This window comes from Pteropus vampyrus, unplaced genomic scaffold (genome assembly GCF_000151845.1).
Source record: "Pteropus vampyrus isolate Shadow unplaced genomic scaffold, Pvam_2.0 Scaffold404, whole genome shotgun sequence".
In the NCBI taxonomy this organism is placed as follows: domain Eukaryota; kingdom Metazoa; phylum Chordata; class Mammalia; order Chiroptera; family Pteropodidae; genus Pteropus; species Pteropus vampyrus.
In genome coordinates, this window is record NW_011889185.1 from 3,125,882 (window position 1) to 3,132,174 (window position 6,293).

A 6,293-nucleotide genomic window follows, 5' to 3' on the forward strand; every position below is an offset into this window, starting at 1 on the left:
CAGTAATAGCAGTAGCTACTGTTCATCAAATACGATTTGTCAGACACTGCACTGAGATGTTTACATACATGACAACAGCTAATCTTTACAATCAGCCTGTGTGATAAATCAAACGAGCCCCATTTTATAGCAGAGAAAGCTGTGGTCATGTAGGTAATAAATTGGGGGAAATTTAAGAAATTTGAGTTCGGCTTTTAGAAACTGGTTTAAATAAGACTTATTCTGAGTATAATTCTGATATTTGCTTTAATTTTGAACCTGAATCTCTGTCTGATAAAAATGTTGATAAAAATGATGTCTCAACTTTAATTCATTGAGGCTCTACTAAGTGCCTTGCGCTATGCTTTTAACTAACCAAGTGATGATACCAAAATTCAAACTCGAGGCAATCTGCACCAGAACCTGAGACCTTCCACTGCAGAATAGAATCCTATTGGCCCCAAAACAAGGCTTAGTCTTACTTTCCATAGTTGTATTAGTAATTGTTACCTTGCCTAGGGACTCTAGCCATGTGCTTGAGGGCCGGCTTCCTTCCCAATCCCCGCTACCTCTATTCTAATTCTGAGTTTCAGCTCACCTTTTGTCCCAAATCTGTTTTTGCATATTTTCTGACACCATTGACTGCTTGTCTGCTTAACATTCCATTCCTAAGTCCTTGTCCTAGGCAACTGGCTCCACTACCTCCTATCACCTGACCTATTATCATGCTTCCATGTCTGCTTAGTTTCCCCTCATGTATATCTGACTAGACTACAAGCAACTGACAGACCTCCAGTGGGGGATGTCTCATTTTTAAGGTCAAAGCCCAACTTCTCTGACCTAGTCCCAGCTTTCAATGTCTGAGAGCCTTTCTGAAGAACAACAAGCAGACTTGGTCTCTAAGATCCATGCTTTAATGAATGACAAATCAAGAAATTAAGACTTCCTTCAAGATCTGACTCAAATATCACTTCGGAAGTGACAGAACTCCCCAAATGTTTTATATTTACCTCTCTGAAACAGACAACAATTTTTGTCATATTTAAGCATATATGTATCTTGCACATTGGATCTCCCCATTCAGACTATAAGCTCCATTAGGGCAATAATGAGGTTAATTTACATTTGTGATGCTCAAGGAAATAGCAAAGTGGGGGAAAATTAGACGTTTTGAAATGCAATTTCCTCAGTGACTTAAATAATCTTCATTAAAGTTGCTAACTTCACAAACATTTTGATTTTTTTAAGTAAAAGTACTTTTCTCATATATTAAATATTATTAATAATGAAAATTAGATAATGTTTTAAATACACTAAAATTAGCTCACAGAGTATAGTTTATGGTTAAAAATGATATGAAATGATAGATATGTTTCTCTAAGGTTTGTAAAATCTTTGATTTTGTAAACTCAAACATAGTCAAATTCTGAAGTCCATTCTATTAAAAGCATTTATTCTATATTGAAAATGCTCACTCACGATTCATTACCAGCAGTGAATAGATAAAGAAATTCAGGTGAAATGCAGTCAAACTCTACATAGCATAATCGAGTACGCAATGGTCAAGGAAAAATTTACTGATATGTAATGATCTGTTTTACCTGAATCATTTATTTAGGACACAAAGAAATTCTGCCATTATATCTATGATTAATCAAATAGTCACCCACCACACACTGACAATACTGTCAGTTTCTAGTCGACTATAAATAAAAAATGACCCTCCCTGTTACCATCTCCATAAGTGGGCTTATTTTCTAACCACAATTACCTGAAGTCTTTGTAATTTAATGGTCTAATTTTCTGCCCTCATTTTCATAAAGATTTTTATAGCAAGTACCATACGCTACAGTGGGTAAGTAATGTATCATACCCTTGGCACATGCAAAGATTACTTCATTAATTAGAAAGAAAAAACTATAAAAGAGGCTAATTTCCACATGTTCACAGAAAATGCCATAGGTGGATATTTAAAATTATTTGGGTGTACATAAAATTACTTTAAACATTTGCATCCAATTTTACAGGTACAGAGTTTTAAAAGACAAACATAAGGTTTGTAAAGAAAACAGCACATTTTTTTCTATCCCTCGCTACCTGGGTACTCCTCTTAGAAAACAACCAGTTCCAACTACTTTGGTACTTTCTTTTTCAGTTTATATCCCTACTGCTACTTCTTGATTTTTTTTTTCTGTTTTCAATTTTATCTGTTGACTTCTGTTAGTTCACAAATTGATCCCTATACATAGAGGGTTTTAGAGACCAAAGAAAGAGGCAGACCACTCTAGATTAATAGGTGGCAGTTTTAAAGGAAACTTACTAGTAGACCTCCACATTCACCAGCCAGAATCTTACAGGTTTACATAGAGGCCTTAATTGGATTCAGTCACACATATCATCCAGATGGTCTCAACAACACATTGTTCTCTCAAGGATATGTCCTTGGAACAGCTCTCACTGTGGGAATGGTAAGCAGAGTGTATATTCCAAGGATAGGGGAGGGCGTGAGGAGCCTCTGATTGGGTCCAGCTCAAGAATCAAGTGGTGGTTACATTCTCCTGATGACCTCCTCCAACACCTTCTATTATAAAATATGAGGATTCAGCACTCTTAGACACTCTTTTCTTCCTCAGCTTTTAAACATACATCTCCCAATTAGTACTTTTTTCTTCCTCTTATTTTTGGGAAAGATCGACACTCCGTTTTGTGTTATTGTTAAAAAGCAAATTGTAACATAGTTCCAGATTGAGCCATGTAGTTTCCATGCTTGTTTTTAATTTCTTCTAAAACTTTTTAAAAAAATGTTCTTCCAAAGTAATATTTATTCATTTTACCCCTTAGTTTCTCTGTGCTAGTGTTCTCAGAACTGAGTTGGAAAGAGAGTTAAGGGGAGTTTCTCACGGTTCAGATGTTCACATTTTTCCTTTGCCCTCATATCTTGATCTAGTGACTAACTCTCCATAATGCCTGGTGTCCCTGAGTTAAGAGTCTGTATGGTTTATATTTTCCACAGGGTAAAATCTCTGGTCTTCATCGCATACTAGGGAGTGGATGTGAAATTCATTTAAGTGCTATTTATACAGCCTATCAACAAATCTCCTCAAACAGAACCAACTCCTGCTCCCATTCCCAAGCCTTTCTGGGCTTCTCTGATCAGACTCATTTGCTTCTGTGCTTTCTGAACTATAGACTAAGACCTCAGATTTCTCTGATCTATTAGAGCAGTTTCCACTTGCCCAATTTGCTTTCCAGTTTGCATTTTTTACTACTGTTTCCTCTCTTATTGTCTTCATCTTTTTGTGAAATAACTCTTTTATCTCCATTGTCAGCTTAGTGGCTTTGGATAGAAAATGGCAATAAATGCATGTGTTCACTTTACTAATATTACCAGAATTCCTCATACAAATATTTCTTATTTTTTCTTAAATTTATATAAATAAATGTGTCACCTAAGTTCTCTCTGAATTCAGATTTGGGAGTTTTAAATATTCAGAATAATTGGTACTTCATATTCACCTACATAGTTGTGGGGCCCCAGCCTCAAAAGGAGGAGAGGAAGGAGGAGAAGGAGGAGGCAGCAGCAGCAAACAAACAAACCTACTCCCTTACAAATTATGGTGAGGAATAAACTAGGGGATTGAGTTAATGACAGAACTAAATGGAGAAACAAAATGATTCATCAAGATGTTTTCTTCAAACTGGCTTATTATACCTTATTGATAGGAGGTTTCTAAGCAAAATGATATATGTCATCATGTAACAAAACTAAAAAGCAAATCTTTGCAAATAGTGGATTCTCTCTGAAGCTGAAGGGCAATCTTTAATTTGTTTATTTTCCCTTTTCTGTTCAACTTCTGTAACTCTGATAGTACTTCCCTACAAGAGCCCAGATGACTTTCCACCTGCTAATAAGTATAGCCTGTTTGGGGGGCTCTCAGGAACATTTGACTTTAAGAGATCTCTTACTTTCTGGAGCTCTAAGGTTCTGCATGGGTTTTCTCTGCTCTCCACTCCATATTTGTTTCCTTTTTAATACTACTGCTCACTTGTTTCTTTTTTTGTCATTGCCCCCAAAGTCTTCAACCCTTTTCAGTTCACTTCTGTAGCACCATCTCTCAACTCTAATTGTCCACTTTCTAAACTTTGATTCCTAATTTCTGACAATGCTGCAGAAAGGCCGGTTAAAGCCAATTTCAAGTCTCTCTGACCTATCAAATGTTTGAATCACATTTAACTGTTATACCAGGTGCTTTATAAAAAGATTGGGAAAAGGCAATGCTGTAGTAGATATAATAAGGTGCTGAGTCCTCCAGCTGTCATTCTTCAGGACTGAAGTGCTCATTCCCCCAGCTGCCAGCAGCATTGGCAGTTGAAGGCTCTCTGCTAAAACAACCTGGCCCATGGGCAGGGCCCATTTCCTGGGGCTGCCTGCACCAAGTGACTTCCTCACACCCCATAAGTGTTGATCTCAAAGGTACTCAGGCAGTCTACTGTAAACTCTCTGCATGTTAATTTTCATCTTAGAGTTTATTTTCAGAAACTGACCCAAATAGATGCATGCTAATTTTGGTATTTGGGACAAAAGTAAAGTAGCAGCCATCACAAATCCCATTCTCCAGGGTAGGACAGTTTAAGGACTGGGCATTAAAGAGCCAGTTAAAAACATTGCTAAGATGATTGCCTCTGGAACCAGACTGATGATTTGCAGCTTAGACTTATGGCCTACCAGCTAAATGGACTTGCCCAATTTCTATTCAGTGTAACTATGTCTCCTTTCTTCGCATATACAATGGCAATGATAGTATTTCCTATGCCAACAAAGAACAGGAGTTTTCAAACTTTAGCCTGCATCAAAATCACATAGAGGGCTTTTTTAAAACACAGAAAGCTGGTTCTTACTCCTAAAGTGTTTGAGTCAGTAGATGTGGACTGGGGCCTGAGAATTTGCATTTCTAACAATTTCTCAGGCAATGCTGATTCTGCTGGTTGTTGCTATTATTAGAAGAGCTATGCTTTCCCCTTCATAAATTTCAAACTTAAAACAAAATAAAACAGTCTAAGACAGTTTTAGGAATTGAGAAAAGCTGAGAGGAGCAATAATATCCAAGGAGCAGATGGTTGCAAACAAATTCCATGAACCACACTGAATCAGAGGTAGCCAATCATAAAAATCTCACAAGAATGTTAAAAAACAAAAAGATAAGGAACATCTTTTCTCAACGGTGTAAACATAACACCACTGCAACTCTCTGACTAGGCTCCTGTAGTGCCATCAACACTTCTACCTACATTTGAACTTCTGCTTTTCTCATTTCAAACTTATCAAAGCAGGACTTATGGAGGGGAGGTGGGATGTGGTCTAATTATTTTTGGCTCAACCATTTTATCTTATTGAGAAAGACAAGCTTGATAAGTCAAAATATTTTCAATCCCTACAAATACTGTTAATTCATGACAAGGGAAATAATTCCATTCATGAAAATAACAACATACCAATTTAGAGGACCCCTCCCACAATTCCACCCAAAAAGTGATTCTATGAAACCTATGCCCAACAAAATGAACAATATCTGTTCACTGGGGCCACATCAGTAAAGAATACCTTGGAAAAGCAGAAATTATTTAATAAGGATTTTAGTTTCTTTTCTATAGCATTTCTCAGCAACTCTGGTAAAATAAGATTTAGATTTAAATCCAAACAGAATGTTCTGAGCACCTACAATGTATCAGGCCTTGTGCTGGGTGCTGGTCCAAATGTATCTTTAATTTCCCCCCAAATAAGCAAATCTAATATTATGTATTAAGGTGATAGAGGTATAATATTATAATAAAATGGAGTAAAATCTGCAGGAAACGTGAAAACATCAGACATATCTATCTATCTCTTATTTCTATTAAGTGATTTTATATTTACGTTAAAGAAATATTGGTTTGAAGGTCAGAATCTGCACATGAACTTTCACTTTATTCCTTTCCTTAGTATAGCTCAAAAACCAGATGTGCCATGCTTTATCATTGATTTAACAGTCTTTCTATATATATATATATATATATTGGGGTAACAGTTAATACAATTATATAATTCTCAGGTGTACATTATAATTTGACATCTGTATATTCTATTGTGTGTTTACCACCTAAAGACCAGTTTCCTTCAGCTACCATGTATTTGATCCCCTTTACCCACTTCGACCTCCCCCTAACTCCCTATATTTGACCCCCTTTATCCTGTCTATCACCCTCCTCCTCCCCCAACTCTTACTGTCTGGTAACCACTAGTTTATAGTTTATGTCCATGAGACTCTGTTTGTTTG